Source organism: Lygodium microphyllum, chromosome 6 (genome assembly GCF_053477565.2).
Source record: "Lygodium microphyllum isolate KBCC chromosome 6, Lygodium_microphyllum_v1.1.10, whole genome shotgun sequence".
NCBI classification, from domain to species: domain Eukaryota; kingdom Viridiplantae; phylum Streptophyta; class Polypodiopsida; order Schizaeales; family Lygodiaceae; genus Lygodium; species Lygodium microphyllum.
In genome coordinates, this window is record NC_141140.1 from 75,538,489 (window position 1) to 75,557,640 (window position 19,152).

Consider the following 19,152-nt stretch of genomic DNA (forward strand, 5'->3'; position numbering starts at 1 on the left):
AAGAAAGAGAAAGTCTCCTAGATGCATTGCAATTGGTTGCTAAAACTATTGACCAATGATGAGAGTGTGAGGATTCTTGAGCTATAGGATATAACACTTTTCTTTGGGGAATAATAAAGTGAGGAAACAAAACTATATCTCAGAATGCTTTATCAAAAGAGTAGAAAATGTTACGCTTGTATTTTATATCTAGATGACACATCTTGGGGCCAATCCTCGAGGTGTAAGAGAGCTGTAGGAGCCACACTGATCGGCTATGGATGCTTTGTGTATGTGTGTGCAATGAGGTGCTAGTCACTTGTGTGTATGGTATACTCCCACTGTTGGAGTTGGGAAGGGGCAAAATTGTTGGACTATAAATCATTACAAATGCATGATTTAGCTAGATTAGTGTATAGCCTCTAGACGCTCCTGGTCACAATGCTATGAGGGTAGTTTGGTAAGCATATGAGGCTTCGCTAGAGCCCTAGAGCTAGTATTGGACCCATTTTTGGTCTCGATACTTTATAAAAGAAAAAGTGTAACTGAACAATGTTAATGGAAAATACAATGCTTAACTATATTGCTAGTTGTGGACTTAGTTGTTAAGCATTTTGTATTATGTTGTAAACTTTATTAGTCTATCAATTGCACAAATTCTACTTTTGATATATGACCTAAATGCTTATTTTAGTGACTATTCAGTATTGTTGCCTATTTGTGTTAGTCTATCAACTACATAAAGATTGTTTTTAATACAGTAGTTAAATGCTTCTTTTAGTAATTTTGTTGTGCTAGTCTTGTTTTGTCATGTATGATGTGGAATAATTTGCAACATTATCAGCATCTAGATTGTATTGAATATGAAGGCATCCCATAGTAACCATATATGCTTATTTAAATTGGTTGTATACATGTCTCTTGCTTTCTTTATTAAGAAAACAACTTTTTGTGTAATGTTATGTAATTTGAGGCATTCTATTTATTCACATTTAAGTTTTTCTAGCCATTTCATATATGTGGTTTTTATTGATTTCTTTTGTTCTTCTAATGCTTGTTTTGTTTTTTAATAATTTTATTGAATTTTTTAACTTATTTGGTATATATAGTCTTTTTGGATACAATATCATTATTTCTTTTAATGGTGAATTTAGTAATTTGAATCGATATTTTGTGCAATTTTTTCTACATGTTTGATCATGATAATGGAGTTTAAATGTCTTTATATTCTTCGAGAAGGATTCCCTTCCTCATGGTTATACATTTATTAATTATATTAATTATATTATAATAAATTATATTGTCTTAATCATCTTTTTTTGTCCAAATGAAGCCCCCTGATCATGTTGAGTATCTCTATTTTGGAATCCTATAACAAAAAAGTAGTTTATTTATTTATCAAGTATGTTGTTATTAATCTACATATCTATTTTAATTTAAATAAGTGAGCTAGGAGAGAGAAAGAAGATAGAGATGGTTGCAAGAGAGAGAGAGAGAGAGAGAGAGAGAGAGAGAGAGAGAGAGAGAGAGAGAGGAGTGCAAAGGAGAGAGAAAGACTAGTTGAGGATAGAGAAATACTACAAGTAGAGAGAAAGACACGAAATGAGAGATGGAAGCCATGGAAGCTAAGAGAGAGAAAATATGTAAATGAAGAGATTTTGTATTATTATGAATGATGGTGAAAAATAAATTTCTCTTACACCTTCTATATAACAGGTAGTGTAGCTAGCATTTCCTTGCATAATTATTCCAAGTTTCTTACATTCTATCCTCACCCAAATGTTTGTCCCCAAAAACAAATTTGGGATTGATTGTGGAGTATGGGATATAACATAACATAGTACTCCTCTATTTCAATCATTATAATGGATGAATTAATCAATATTCCAAAAATATAGAAAGAAAAAAAGAGGGATGATCAAGTATTTTAAATGTACATCATTGAGGAATGATAAAATCCATCACTTGATCATAAATCAGTGGGCCAAATGAAGGTTGTAGACATGGAACATCATGTTATCTACTAGTACCTTGCTATAGTAAATCTACTATAACTTTTGCTAGGGAGCTCGGATTGATGAAATTTTGATTCAAATCAAAGTTTATTTTTCCCTCTTTGAATACATTTAATAGTAAATTTATAATTATGTCAAAAAAGTTACAGCTACTCAAAGTTGACCATTTTAAAATGTCCAAAACCTATCCCCATCTGAGTGACCTTGTGGGAGACCTATAAATACAAATTTAGCCATGTTTGACCCTGTAGGTTTATTGTGTGGACTGAATATGAGATACTTAGACACGTGGTCTTGAAAGTACTCCAAAATGATCCCCAATGCACTATTTGACTAAAGTAGCTTGTAATAAATATGTATGAGCCCTAGAATAACTTGCAATACATATGAATAACTAAGCATTTAGCCTAATAAATACTCAAGTGCCTTCTTATGTGTATCAACACATATACCCTACTTTTAAAGGCTAAATAGACATGTAATTAGCCTGAAAGCTTTGTAAGCTAATCAAGAAATGCCATATTTTAGTGCCTTTGAGCTAAGATCTTCAAATATCTAGTAGCTCCACTCGCAGTACCTATGTGAGGGATAAAATGACATGACGGGCTATGAATCACCAAGATGTGGGAAATTTTCCTCTAAATGAGTTGGTTGCACCCCTTCGAGATCTTTAATAGTGGGGAGGGGTCACCTCTCTATTGTCCCATTATCTCCCCCAACATCCACCATTTTCCTCCATGGAAATCTCAACATGGTAGAGGCATGCTATTCTATTCAATCAACATGATGTGCATTTCTTGAAGGAGTCATTTATCTCATTCCATGTAATACATTTGAACGTAATTGGAATCCACAAAATGAATAGGGAGAGGGTCCTACCATGCAGTGACTCATTGCTTGACTTATCCTTTACAATGGATTTTAGTTATTTAGCCATGAAGCAACAACATCAATAAGGTATATGATTAGAGTGGCAAATCCAACCAATCAATTTATTCTCAAGAAAAATAGGATTGAATGTAATGTTAAAATACAAAGCAAAAGCTTCTAATTCACTGTTTGAATCAAGAGAGCAATACAATCCACATGAATGGGCTGATTTAACTGATGAAGGGCTGAAATTTGATGGAAATTTTTCAATTATTTTATATATTCACCAAATGGATGAAGCTTGGCAAAAGGGTGAATACGAGAGACCAAGATTTGATAAGAAGTACCTCTTGTATTACTTGATGAAAACTTGGCTCAAATTTGGATACTCTCCAATGCTAGAAATAGCTTTTGATTGCTCAATGTTGGCAAAATAATCTTGAATCCTTGCTCCTTGATCACTTAAGAGTGGTCTTGAAGCCTCAATAGCTTGAGATTGAAGCATTGAATCCATTTAACCCAAATCTTGACTCTATGGAAGCTCTTAGGGTTGAATCTTAACGAATCTTGCTCAATGCCTTCAATTTCTTCAAGAAATCTTCACAAGCATGAATCCAAGGACTAAAATGATAAAGAATCTTCAAGAAAATTGAGAGAAGCTAAATCTTGAACTCAAGCTTTCATGGCTACCATAGCTAGGGTGGTTTGTAGAAGTTGGAGAAGAAGAGAATCCCACCAATCTTCACAATTTCTTGAAGCTTTTACTTGCCAAAGACCAACCGAAGCATGACACAAGTGGGATGATAATCGATGGCAACAAACATGCTTGGATTAGCCCACAAATTGTGCGGCAATTCTTAGGGTTGTTTATTGTTGCCTTCTGCTCAATTTTGTTGAAAGATTGGTAATAATCTTGTTGTGGATGAAGATTAGAAGAAGATTCTAGTGAAGAATGCTTGCAACAAGCTAGGGTTTACAAGGGAAGAGTAGATCTTTACTGAGGACTCCATGAAACCTACAAGAGAGTTTGAGATAAGGAGAAAGAGAACCATGTCTTTGAAAAGTAATCAAGACTTATTGCTCCTCCAACCCTAGTTAGCCATAGTTCTCCAAAATGCTCTTCAAAATAAGTGGAAATTGGTCAATGAGTGGCTAGTTTAAACACAATTTGGCCAAATCTCCTCCTAATCTTTATTAGAGCTCCAAGATTTGCCTTTTCTCTAAGTGAAATGCTTGCAAGTACTTGCCATGTGGCTCCTCTACCTATTGCATGCGATTTAATCCTAGAAAATAGGAAAAATATGTTTGAAAATAGGAAAAGTCAAGTGGATCAAGAGCCTATGCTCTGATACCACTTTTGTAAAGAAGTGAGTCGGGAGAGAGAAACAAGAGAGAGATGACGACAAAAGAAAGAGAAGAAGAGTGTAGAGGAGAGAGAAATATTAAAAGTAGAGAGAGAAAGACATGAAATGAGAGATGGAAGTTGTGGAAGCTGTGAGAGAGAGAGAGAGAGAGAGAGAGAGAGAAGATGTAGATGAAGAGACTTTGTATTATTATGAATGGTGAAAAATAAAAGTCTCTTACACCTTTTATACTAACTAGTGTGGCTAGTATTTCCCCACATTATTATTCCCAGTTTTTTATATTTGATTTCTTTAGATTTGTGAACAAAGTAGCAAGCCCTTGTACTAGGATCCTTTTGTAAAAGCATATGTAAGTACTTTACATATGTTTATTGTGTTTTTTTTAATTGTTGGATTTAGTGTTTATCAAACTAGAGCAAATGCAGTTTTTTTCACCTTCTATAGTGGGTGTTGAATGTCTTTATATCTAATTTTTTAAAGTAATATTTTTTATTTTAATTTCATATATTATATCTTTTGCTAAAAGTTCATGATTTGATGCATTTTTTATAAATTTTGTTTAGAAACTATAGAGTTTGTGCAATGATTGAAAGTCTTTGTATTCAATCTTATACTATAATAGCTTGTCTATATTATTGTCATATATTATATCTTTTTCTAATAGTTCATGTTTGATAGTTCACCTCTCTACAACAATGTACCCATCTTGATGTGACTACTTTAGAAATAATAATTATTTTATTAGACTTTTTCGATCCTAAAGATTAGTATGATTTGAAGAAAATATTTTGTGAATATTCTAGACTACACAAATTAGCTTATGTTTTGCAATAGTTTGATGGTTTTTTGAGTTGAAATCTTGGTATTTTTTAGGGAAACCAAAAGTTAGTGAGAAAATCAAAGTTTCTCTAAGAAAGTATACTTCAGTAAGCCTATTGGTGAGCATCCTTCTTGTTGGTGCTACATTTAGAACTTTATTTTTAAAGGCAATTACTTCATTACACAAATGTGAAATATCTAGAAACATTTGTATTTCATATGTACTTTCAAATGTTTATTCTACATAGAAGTTTAATTTTGGACATGTTAATTACTATTGTTCCTCTAGTCATGTTTTCCAATTTAGTGTTGTTTTGATTTTGATACAAGGTTGTTTCATGTAGTTTTGGTAATTCTTTCCTAATTAATAACAGTCTTATTAATCATCTAAATGTGAATGATTGGTCCTATTACATTTTTTTCTAACTTACTAACAGTGATCTTGAATGACTAATGAAACATGGAAGTACATTCTGAGTAGGTGTAAGAGATATTAATTTGCATTCTATGTAATCTAGCTTCTCTACCTGTATACTTTTGTGTTGAAATGTATTTAACATATTTGAATCTCTATATGTACTTTTTTGACATTTAAATTGTTCTATATTAATTGGAATTTTTCTTCTGATAATATTCCTAAATTTCTTTGAAAACATAATTATGTAAAAATATTTTTTAGAAAAAATAATTATGTATAAATATTTTTTGAAAAAATAATTATGTATAAAGATTGCAACTATGAATAAGTAAATCAAATTGTGTATACTTACTAAATTGTGAGTGCTATGTTTCTTTCTTGAATGGTTATGGTTTGTTCTATTTCAATTTTAACCATTGCAAATAACATTGTTATTATGTTTTTTCCTTTTTCTTGGCCACTTTGTTCAATAAATAATGTGCTTATTACAATAGAATTTATATTTTTTGCTTTGAAAATTTGGCATGCTACATAGTGACTATTTTTAGATAGGAACCATGTCGTTTGTTTTTGTAGTTTTTTCTTTGTTAGTCATTATCATTTGATGTAGCTTTTATCTTCATTTGAACAAATTATTTGCACTCTAGGTTGTTTTATTTGCATACTTTTTTGTATACTATGGACTTTGTCCATGTTGAAAAATAAAATTATGTTTCTTATCTCATTGTCTTTGTGTAATATCCCCCGTAGCTCATAGGACCCCCCCTTGTCGACGTTGCTAATTGGCAGAGGGAGGGGGAGCTGTAGTAGTAGTCGACGAAGATGAGTAGGAGATGACGATGGCGCATTTTAGATGAATAGGAGATGACGAGGGTGACGTCGACAATGATCAAGACGAAGATATCGATAAAGTCGATGGGGGGAAGGGGCACACATGTGCCACCTCTCCCCCCCCCCCCCCCCCACCCCTACTATCTCCCCCCCCCCCCCCTCCCTGTAAGGGCTTTGTAGCTATACCATGACGTTGTACCGATTGCACCTATATAGGGAGTAGTAGTGACTCAAAGCCCTGCCTTGTTTCCACTCTACATGTGATTCCCTATGCCCAGTGGTGAACCCTCTTATGTGCGGCGTCACGAGGGTGTAGTCCTGGGATGTGTCTATGTTGTCCCGCTTTTGGATTGAATAATACAAGAGTATACCTTGAGCTCATATCGTGTTACCTTTCTGTGCCGTGTTGAGTGTGTAACGAGTGCAGGTTTATCACACTTGGTATCAGAGCAACTCTTGCTCAGAGTGAAGGAGTGCTCACGGAAGCAGGAGGAAAGATCCAGTGCCCCGAAGAGATCGAAGTCGTAACGACCCACAACGCGACCCCCGCGTTGTGTCGCCCCACGTCGCGTCGCCCCACGTCGCGACGCCCCCACGACGTGTCGCCCCGGCGTGACGCCCCAACCTCGACATCCCACCGTCTGAAGACGTGACGCGGCTTCCCCGCGGCACAACCCACACCACCACAGCCGAAACGCGACTTCCCCGCATCGACACCACCACCAACCACATGGAGGAAGAAAGGGAGAACATCACCCTCCCGACACTGGAGGAGAGGAAGAAGAGTAGGGGACAAGAATGGAGAGTGGCCCAAGAAGAGAAGGTGGCCGGACTGGAAAGGCAATTAGATGGTATGTCCGGCATGCTAGAATCAATATGGAGGAACATGCAGATGAAAGAGGAAGAGGAAGAAAGGAGGAAAAAACTAGAAGTAGAGCAGGGCTATAGAGAATGGTTGAATCAACAACAAGAAGAGGAGAAAAGACACCGAATGCAAGAGGAGATGGATAGAACGGGTAGAGAGGAGTCATCTAGGAGGGCGCAAGATACAAGAAAGGAGAAGGAGAAAGTAGTAGAATTAGGAAGCAAAAAGAAAGACAAGAAGAAGGAGAAGAAGCACCATCGCAAAGAAGAGGAAGATAGCAGTAGTTCAGAAGATGATTACGGGAAATTCAAGATGCCCCAACCCGCCAAGTACAAGGGAGAGAGAGATGGGTTGGTCCTAAAGAAATGGATCGCAGAGGTGGATAGGTACTTAAAGTATTCAAGAATTACCGAAGACAGGAAGGCGGAGGTGGCAGCCATTTACTTGGAGGAGGACGCTGCCAGTTGGTACCTGTTAGAACAAGAGCAGGGCCACACAATCTGTTCATGGGAAGAGCTCCAGGAAGAATTGAAGGACTACTTTATCCCAAAGCTGGAGAAACTCAAAGTGAGAGATGAATGGAGGAACCTCAAGCAAGCACAGGGAAAGATGAAAGAGTATGTCAGCAAATATAGGCAAATCATGCTGCAGCTACCAAACATGGACACCGACACGAAGCTACATGGATTTTTGTTTGGGATGCAAGAATGGGCTAGAAGAGATGTGGAGAGACAGGAGCCAACAAGCTTAGCAGAAGCCATGAGGATGGCCGAATGACTGGTGGACCTGGAAGGCAAAAGAACAGCACAAGGGAATCAAAACAGGTTCAACAACAACTTCAACAACACCTTCAACAACAACAACTCCTGGAACCAGAGGCCCAATGCTCCTAGAGGGGCATTCACAGATACAAGGAGTCAAAACACCACTAACACCACGGCCGTATCCCAAACCGCATTAGTACCAAGAGGAGCAGCAGGGAGATGGGGAAACAATCACTACAAGCCAACCCCTAGCACGTCATATGGGCCCGCAGGATCAAACACATCATGGTGGAGACCCCCAGGACCGTCCACCGGCATCAGATGCTTCAAATGCGGGGGTCCACACTACCAAAACAGGTGCCCAATAGAAGACACAGCCTCATCAAGCGGATCAAGGGTAAATGCAACTTGTGCATATGGAGGAGAAGAACCGCTACCACCGCGGATCCAGGAAATTCCAAATGGGAGTGAAGAGAGCATGGATCACCCAAGGGTAGGGTCAGTTAGTGCCCGACCCCAATGCATGGCAGCCAGGGTAGCGGCAGTCCACCATCTATACATCAAAGGCCGGATGGGCGATGGAAACCAACCTATCATGGTGGACACAGGAGCAACTCACAACTTCATGACACCACAGTGTGCAGCAAAACATGGATTGAAGCTATCAAAAGCCCCAGAAGGATTAACAGTAACATTCGCACAAGGAGAAGCCAAGGAAGTGAAACAAGTCTTTGCAGTCCAAGTGGAAGCCAACAAGTGGAAGGCGAAACTCAACTTCTTAGTAATCCCCATGGATGATTTTGAAGTGATATTAGGCTTGGAATTCTATGACAAGTATGTCATTGCAATGTTTGGTAAGGGCGTGAATGAAATGATGCTAGATATGCAAGGAGAAGGCGTGAGAGTACCATGCGAAAGAATGCAACTTCCTGGTAGGACCCCAATCAAGGTACAAATGAAGGAGAATAAGCCAGGAGTATCATGCCAAACAGCAAAACCAACAACAAACCAACCAAAGGGCCAAACCCAAAAAGCACTGGTCCAAGGGACCGTCATCAGGCCACGTATCATGACATGCAGTGCAAAGCAAGTCGAGAAGTCGGTCAAGCAAGGAGATATGGTCTATTTGTGTATGATCAGACCAATTGAACAAGAAGAAAATGGCAAGAAACCCAAACAACAGAAGAAGAACACAGAAGTAGCAGAAATACTTGAAGAATTCAAAGATGTAATGCCAGCCGAATTACCCAAGGGTCTACCACCCAGACGAGATGTGGATCACAAGATTGAGCTAATTCCAGGGTCTGCCCCACCGGCCCGAGCTCCCTATCACATGAACCATACCGAGCTCATGGAATTGAAGAAGCAACTACATGAACTAGAAGAACAAGGATTTATCCGCCCTAGCAAATCCCCCTTTGGCGCTCCAGTGTTGTTTGTAAAGAAGAAGGATGGGGGACTTAGACTCTGTGTAGATTATAGGGCTCTTAACAAAATCACCATAAAAAACAAATACCCCATGCCTCTAGTGGAGGACCTCTTAGACAGACTGCACGGGGCCAAGCACTTCAGTCGGATTGACCTTAGATCAGGATACCACCAAATCCGCATAGCCGAAGAAGATATCCCAAAAACAGCCTTTCGTACCCGATATGGTAGTTTTGAGTGGTTAGTATTAGGGTTCGGCCTAAGCAATGGGCCAGGCACATTTTGTGGCCTTATGGATGGAATTTTTAGACCGGAGATAGATATTTTTGTCATTATCTACATAGATGACCTCCTAGTCTACAGCAAAAATAGAAGAGCACAAGCAACACTTACGCAAAGTTTTTGAAAAGTTGCGGCAGCATCAGTTATATGCCAAGCCAGAAAAATGTGAGTTCGCAGTGAAAGAATTGGAATTCTTAGGCTTTATTGTAGGAGCAGATGGAATCAAAGTGGACCCTAAGAAAGTGGAAGCTGTTCAAAAATGGCCCGTACTGAAAACTGTAAGGGAAGTGCGGGAGTTTCTAGGCTTCACAGTATTTTGCCGAAGATTCATCAAAAATTACAGCCTTATCACTGCCCCCTTCTCCCACCTCACCAAAGAAGACCACTCTTTTACATGGGGGAACACGCAGCAGGAAGCCTTTGAGCAGATGAAGAAGTGCATGAGCCAAACTCCCGTCCTAAGGGTGCCGAACTTCACCAAACCCTTTGAAATCTCTACAGATGCATCTGACTATGGCATAAGGGGTGTACTGGTCCAAGAGGGTCACCCCATTGCGTATGAATCAAAGAAGTTTACCGATGCTGAAACAAGGTGGAGCACACATGAGAAAGAAATGTTGGCAGTCATCCACTGCCTTAGAAAATGGAAGCACTATGTTCAAGATAAGCATACAGTAGTCTTCACCGACAATATCTCCCTCAAATACTTCCAATCTCAACCCAAGTTATCAGCAAAGCAAGCCCGCTGGCTAGACTTCCTAGCCGAATTTGACCTGGAGATTAAGCACAAACCCGGCTCCACTAATAAAATAGCATATGCCTTGAGCCGGAAAGCTGACCTGAAAGCTGTCAGTGTGGTCAGCAGCAACTTCATAGAACTTGTCAAAGAGGCCCTAGAACAAGATCAAGAAATGCACAAGATAATCAAAGATGTGGAAGCAGAGAAGACACCCCATGGAATGTACACCTTAGAAGAAGGTATTCTATTTTTAGGCAAGAGATTATATATCCCCAACAATGTGGAATTAAAGAAACTCATCCTGCATGAGATACACGACGGCAAGATTGGAGGCCACAAAGGGCAAAGCAAAACCTTGGAGGCCCTTAGGAAGCAGTTCTTTTGGCCAAACATGAAGGAAGAAGTGATAGACTACATCAATACTTGCCCCACTTGCCAAATGGTCAAAGCACCAAGATCAAAACCAGCCGGCTTATTACAGCCATTACCCGTACCTAGCCGTCCATGGGATGTCATCAGCATGGACTTCATTGTGGAACTACCGGAATCCCATGGACACACAATCATCTTTGTAGTGGTGGACTATTTCTCCAAACAGGCCCATTTCATCCCAGCCAAACCACCACTGAATGCCAAGGAGGTAGCACACCTCTTCTTCACACATGTATTCAAACTGCATGGCTTACCATTGGCCATTGTATCAGATAGAGATGGAAGATTCATGAGCGACATGTGGAAGGAACTCTTCAAGACTCTAGAAACCCAACTGAGATTCTCATCATCCTTCCACCCGGAGACAGATGGACAGACAGAACGAGTCAACCAAGGCATCGAAGATTATCTCCGCAGTTATGCTAGAGTGGATCAGAAGGATTGGGCCTTGTACCTTGATGTCTTGGAATTCCACTATAATAGCTCCATCCACTCGGCTACGGGGTACACTCCCTTTGAGTTAGCCACAGGAAAAGAAGTCATTACACCCTTGGCCTTAGCATCCGGAGCGGCCAAAGCGGAGGATCAAGATGCCAAAGAATTCTTGAAGAAATGGAGAGATCGCAATGCAGCAGCTAAGCAAAGTCTCGAGCAGAGCAAGATAACAATGACAGAGCAAGCAAACAAGAAGAGAAAGGCAGTACTATTTGCCAAAGGAGACCTGGTCCTAGTAAGCTCTAAGAATATGCCACTTCCCAAAAACATGACCCCCAAGTTCAATCACCGCTACTATGGACCCTACCGCATCACTCAAGTGCTGAACGACGTCACCTACAAGCTGGACCTGCCAGACAGTGTTTGTGTTCATAATGCATTTCATGCTCGTCTGCTGCGCAGGTTCTATCCCGACAACCAATGGGGACGGCGCGTACCAATGCTCCATTCCAATGGTCCCTTCGAAGTAGAAGCATTCCTCCGACGCCGGGAACAAAGAGGCTTTCCTGAATACCTCACCAAGTGGCGCGGGCGTCCACTCAAGGAGGCCACTTGGATCTCAGAAGCGGAGGCCCGTGAATGCGGAAAGGATGCCTTCGCCCTTTGGCTCGAGGAGAACCCCCCTGCTCCTTCTATCGACCCTTGAGCCGCCTCAACACTTCAACAAATAATGCGGTTCTCAAGCATAGACCCAAACGTGACCCACTCCTCAAATGTAATCGAGTCGAGGGTGGACCCGCATGGTAGCAACCATCCAAAAAACAACTCCAGTAAATAAAAAGCCCCAATGTCCTAGTGCGGCAGACACTGGCCAGTCTGATAGCATAGACTGTGTTAAGACCCCGCGGTCCTTTAGACCGGCAGACACTGACCAGCTTGATAGAAAAAGCTGCGTTAAGACCCCGGATGAGTCAAATAACAAACGCTACCCTTAGATTGCTAAGGTCAGCAATCCAGTAAGCGGGGGTGAGTGTAAGGGCTTTGTAGCTATACCATGACGTTGCTACCGATTGCACCTATATAGGGAGTAGTAGTGACTCAAAGCCCTGCCTTGTTTCCACTCTACATGTGATTCCCTATGCCCAGTGGTGAACCCTCTTATGTGCGGCGTCACGAGGGTGTAGTCCTGGGATGTGTCTATGTTGTCTCGCTTTTGGATTGAATAATACAAGAGTATACCTTGAGCTCATATCGTGTTACCTTTCTGTGCCGTGTTGAGTGCGTAACGAGTGCAGGTTTATCACACCCCCCCCAGAACGGACTACATGGTGGCGGGCCAATTTGCCTGCCCAAATGGAGGTTAGGGGCTCCATTATGCCCCCCCCCTTTGCTACTAAGAGAGAGAGAGAGAGAGAGAGAGAGAGAGAGAGAGAGAGAGAGAGAGAGAGGAGGAATCTTCCAAGCAGCTTCCAAGCTTTTCCCCCCTTTTGAGAGGGGTTCCCATGCCGTTCTCTTGCAAGAAGCTAGCTTTCTTAGTAATCCGAGCGTGCATCCATGAAGAAAGCCTGAGCTAGACAATGGCTCCAAAGTGAAGGTCCAATCGAATGTGAATCCCACGTCAACTGACGGAGCTACGGGTCAAGGAACTTCAACACTTAGTAACTAGGTGCATTCCATAAATCTTACTCTAGTAGGAAATGTTTGAAGGGACAATAAATGTAGATCAACTACATTAGTTAGGAAGAAGTATTGGTGCAAAAATTTATGATAGCAAACCACCACTTATAGCAGAGGGAGGATGATTCCAACAATCACCAAAATCAAAATTTTAATGGATTGAGAGGTCGCAAAAAAAATGGTGCCTCCCCCCATTCGTCATGTTTCTTTATTGCATGCTTTTTTAAATCAAGCTTAAGCTCTTAACTTGCCAAAAAACTAGTTCACCCTCGCAAGTTCACACTATCCCACAAGCGGTTTTAGGCCAAATGGAGGGAGAAACGATCTCTGATTTGTGATCCAACTAGATGACCCCTTCCTGGCATCGAAATCTATTACCTTGGACTCCATAAATTGGTTTTTGGCTTCTAAATCTAGTAGGTACTTCATAATGCCAAACCTTGTGACTATTAAATGGGGGGTCAAATGGACTTCGATCGATGAATGGATACTTGCATTGGATTCACAATGTCGAAGTGCATATAGGAAAACTCCAGCTCCTTGATTCATGATCGATACATTTTCTGCCAAAATCGCCATTCATTAGCTCCTGGGCCACTTTTTTGCTTTAAATTCAGCTCTCATAAAAATAAAAAAGACTAGCAAAAGAATTGTACTATTAGAATATAAGTTTACATTTCAATAATTATAACGTGATGGAAATAGACTCGTGGCTGAATTTCACCCCCTAGGCCATCGCAGCAACTTGAGAGCCTAAACTCACGAAGACTATTATGATGCACAAATGAAAGGACTAGCCAATCGTGCTCCAAAGTAGCAAAAATATTCAATCATTGCTCTATAAGCAAGCCCAACCAAAGAACAACCCCACCATTGCCTCAAGGATATATAAATAAAAACACATTCAACCCACTAAGTAAACCATACCAAACTATGCATAGACCAAGAACACCAATCTCATATCAACTTTCTCAAACCTTAAAACATTAGGAACCATTATGTAATGAAGGAGACCTAGGTAAGAGGTGAAAAAAGGAAGAAAATTTTAGAAAAGAGATAGAAAAAGAGAAGGAAAGCCATGGAAGCGCTGCAGGAAAGGTGAAGAGTCACTTGTTGATAATTTGTTGATGGCCTAAATTGAGTATCTTACACCTTTTATACCTCGGTTATTGTGATTGGGTATTTACTTGTGGTTCCCTATGATCTCACTCTTTACACTCCATCCCGACCCCAAAGGTTTTTGCCCTAGAAAACAAAAATAGAGCATTATTTTGATCCGTATTACAATGATGGAATTCAATAAATGAGAAGCTCGTATCCAAGAAGAATTGGGATATAGGGATATATATAGATGATATACATGAATTGGGCATGGAGACATGGGAATTGGGCCACCAATTCATCATAAATGAGGTCTTGAAGATTATGGATAGCATGTTGTCCATCACATGCCTATTTGGGTAAATCTAGCATAACTTTTGATAGGTTGCTCCAAATGGCACATGCCACATGTCAAAATAGAGCTTATAAGAAGCACTTTCAACCATATATAATGCTCTTGACTATAATTAATGCAAGTACAAGATTTTTCTAAAATAGAATGTTATATGTATGTAGTTTAGGCTAAAAATAGCATCTTGAGTTAGTAATAAGCTTGTGGAACCTCTCTTAAGTATAAATACTCCTCTAAAATAGTAGGTAGTTGCCAAGAGACTTCATTTAGGGGGTAGACCTTGCCATTTGATGAGTTATTACTTGATGGATTGAGATCTCAAATGCTTATATTGCTACCAAATGATTGCCTCAGGGATATATTGAATGATACCTTTTTCCTCTATGGATGGTAACTCCTCCACATAGTCCATTGAGATACCAATGAAGGGCTTCAATTGGCTAACATGAAATAGGAGGTGAATCTTGGTGGAGGAGGCGAGTTCTAAGTGATAAGAAATTTCATTAATTCTCTTCATGATCCAATAGGGGCTATAGAACCTATGGGCCAACTTGTTACTACTGTCATCCCTGAGAGTAGAGTAATGGGACTTTGACATTAACTAGGATCAACTCCCCCTCTTGGAATTCCATGCTCCTCTCATCAACACAAATATTCATATCATCTTATACTTTTTGAAGATTCACTTTACATTGCTAAAGAAGGAGATACATGTGCTCTAACTCCTCTTTGCTTTGAGGGTTTATCTTGTTATTAAACATGGCACTGGAGGGAGGGGAACTTGTTGGGGGTAGATGCACCTATACCTACACCACCTTATATTTACTTCACACATTGTGACCGTACATCTGTACACTATAGGTGGTTTCCACCCATCATTATCACTTTATTCTTTATTCTTTTAGTGACTATTGACTAAGGGAAGACCATTCACACATTGTGATTATTGGAGTTTCCATATACGGTGTCTCTCTCTCTTGCTCTCTTACTACATTTACCATAGCTCTTGCTTTCACTTGTGTGCTTTCACTTGGGATCTACCTTTGAGTAGGTATCAAAGCCAACCATTTGAGGAGCTTCTTCATCATTTGGTTTAGCTCGAATTCAAAGCTTTAGCTCAAAGTTTCATAGTAGCCATTGTTTCTTCCTCTTAAGGTATACATTGAGTCTTCCCTTCTTTTAGCTTGTTCAAACTTTCTCCTGGCTTGTCGAGGCACTTCCTAGGGCTTATTTGAGCCTTATTGAGTGCTTATTGAGTTTAGGAGTAGCCATTCTATCCATTTTTAGTGGATACAGAGCATGCTGTAGAAGTTGTGGATAGCTATGGTAGCTGATATCACTGTCATATTTTGGCCATAAATTTTGCATACCATATCAGATTCATGCGTGTTATAGCTAGAAACGTTATAGATTTTAATACTCACAGAGTTGATTCTAGGTAATTTTATATTCTCTATTTTATAGAGAATAGAAAAATTCTAGTTTGGACAACAAACAATAAATTCCATAATGCATATTTGATGATTTAGGGATACTATTTTGGTCCCCATATGGTATAGTCATGATTTTCAAATGATATTTGGATTTTTAGAGCTTGATTAGCTCAATTTTGAAAATTTTTATTACTATCATAATAGTTTGGACAACAAGCATATAACAATAAGCTTCATGCTTTGAATGCCTATTGTACCTAAATTGTATTTGAGGTATGCTACATGTCTATGATGATATCTAGCATTAATGTATGAGCTTGGATATGATTATGACATGATTTGGAACTTGGATTTGAGCTACATTTGATGTAATTGAACTTTGGTTAGTTTCTTTGAGCTTTTATACCTACTCACTTATGGATATTAAAGTTTCAATTGACAGTTATGCTCCTCGATGTATGTGTGATGCACTTGGGCTTCCTCGATGCTTTGATGTATATGTCTTGAGCTTTGCATATTCACTTTGTATTTTATATTTTCTTTTAGTGAGAAACACTTATATTTACTTGGCAAAGCTTGGTTCTTTGAGACATTGGGACTCTTGGTTCATGTATATGCTCTCTTCTATGCTATTGGATATAGTTACCTCCACTTGTGGGCTGATTTGATTATGTGTACTTTGAACACCAATGCTTACCTCTATCGGTAGATTGTCAATGATGTATATACTTATAGAATGTATGGCTTACTAACAATTTGATTTTGTGATAGTCTTTGGTACTAGTGGTCTATGCTTAGTCATTGCTAATTACATTCTTTGTATCCCAGTTGTTACTCGAATATCCATGGCAGTGGGAGCTTACTTTCTTGGCTATTTTCTATAGTTGGATTGACATATACTACTGTCTTTATTTCAAAATTGGTTTAATTGTAGTTATCATTATTTTCTTAAAGAGTAGACATTATAGTTTGGCAATCTATTACGTGTAGTTGGTGGATAGCTCTATACTTTGGTATTTCTTCTTATTTTTCCTTTGTTTTGGCTGAGTTTTAGAGGTTGATTTGCAATCATTTATAGCAGCCCTTTCTCTTGGATTTTACATAGGTATACTCTCATTATGATTGGTTCTTTGAACAGTATTGCTATTTTTAATATTGAAAAGCTTGATGGTAAAAATTTCACCTATTGGAAGATGTAAACATAGCAAGTATTGATTCAAAAGAAGTAGGCTAGGCCTTTGAAAACCAATAGTATAAATCCCAAAGACCTTGATCATGAAACTTGGGATGAGTTGGATGAGCTATGTAAATCCACTATTATATTATCATAGTCAAAAAAGGTTTAATTCAATGTCATGGCACCTTAGGATAATGCTTGGTATTTATGGGAGAAGATATATAATATTTATGATAAACAAAGCCCTACTTCATAGATGTATTGGTTGAAGCAACTCATGGACCTTCACATGAAGGGACTAGTGTGTCTGTGTATTTAAATGAGTTTCACTAGATTTTCAGTCAGTTGACTTTATAGAGTATTGAGCTTAAGGATAATCTTCCTCCCTTGTTTATGCTTGTTTAAGGATAATCTTTGTAGGGTATTAAGCTTAAGGATAATCTTCCTCCCTTGTTTATGCTTGTGATAGTTACTGAGTCATGGGACACTTTTCATATTGCCGTGTGTGCTAATATGCCTGAGAATTTCATGAAACTCAAAGATATTGAGGATGCCTTACTAACAAAGAAGACAAATAGAAAGAACGTGGATGCAGCCTATACTTTTTATGCATTGACTGTTGGGGGTAGACATGATGGTAAGAGCAAAAATGATCACCACGGTAGAGACTAAGTACCCCTAGACACCCCAAGCTAGCATATAAGGATGGACTGGTTGCAAAGGGTTTTAAGTAGGATCATGGTGTTGACTTTGATGAAGTCTTCTTTCCTATGGTTAAGATGACTACTTACACTTAGTACTCGCTTTGGTTGTGCAGCTAGATCTAGACCTTTATTAGATGGATGTAAATATGACTTTCTTAGATAGAGACCTATATGATGAGATTTATATGCAGTAGTCAAAGGGCTATGAGAAAAAAGGCAAGAAATACCTAGTGTGCAAGTTTATGGCCTTAAGGAGGTACCTAGAGAATGGTACCACAAGTTTGATATTTTCATGCATTCATAAGGATATACACATAGCGATATGGATTTGTATCTCTACACAAAGAAGGCTTGTGATGGTAGCCTTATTATCTTTGTACTTTATGTGGATGATATGTTGAATGCTAGGAGAGCTCATGATGAGTTGCATGCCTTGAAAAGTCAACTCAAGAAGCTCTTTGAGATGAAGGACATGGGATTGGCCCTGCATATTCTTGGCATGCGTATCATGCACGACCGCTCTTAGGGACTCCTTTACTTATCACACAAGGAGTACATCCAAAAGATCCTTGAGCGGCTCCATATATAGGATGTTAGATCTATTGTCTATCCTTTACCTTCTCATATGAAGATAGTTAGGCCAACTATATGTAGTTAGATGAGCAAAAGGTTGATATGGCCAGGATCCCTTATACATTGGTAGTGGGTAGTTTGATGTATGCCATGATAGCCACTCATCCAGACATTTCATTTACAATGGGAGTTATGGGATGTTATATGGCTACACCTAGTCAGTGACATTGGGACACTATGAAGGGTATTATAAGATACCTGAAAGGTACTACCAATATGAGCATTTGCTATGGTAGTTAGGATACTACAATCATGGGTTACGCTGACTTTGACTATACAAGGCATGTAGATAGTAGGAAGTCCACCTCAGGGTATGTTTTCACTTTTGCCGGAGAGCTAGTATTTCTTGTATGTCTAGGATACAAAAATGCATGGCCTTATGTATTACTAAGATAGAGTATGTTGCAGACTAAGGCTTGCAACAAGGAGGCAGTCTAGTGAGACACACCTTGATATTAGTGTTACTAAGATAGAGTATGTTGCAGACTAAGGCTTGCAACAAGGAGGCCCTATGGTTAGGTAGTCTAGTGAGACACACCTTGATATTAGTGTTACTTCTACATTGCATTCAGATTCTATGAGTACTATTGAGTTGGCATGCGAAGACAAAGCACATTGAGGTGTGCTATCACTTCATCAGGGAGGTGGTAGAGGACAAGTCCTTTGAGCTTGTCAAGATCTCAATTTATGAGAATGTTGTAGATCTACTCACTAAAATCCTATTTGCAAAACGTTTTGCCTTCCTTATGAAGATGATGGGTGTAGGATGAGATAACACCCACTCCTCATCTTGTTGTACTTTATGTACATTTGTACTTTGTCACTTTTTCTTAT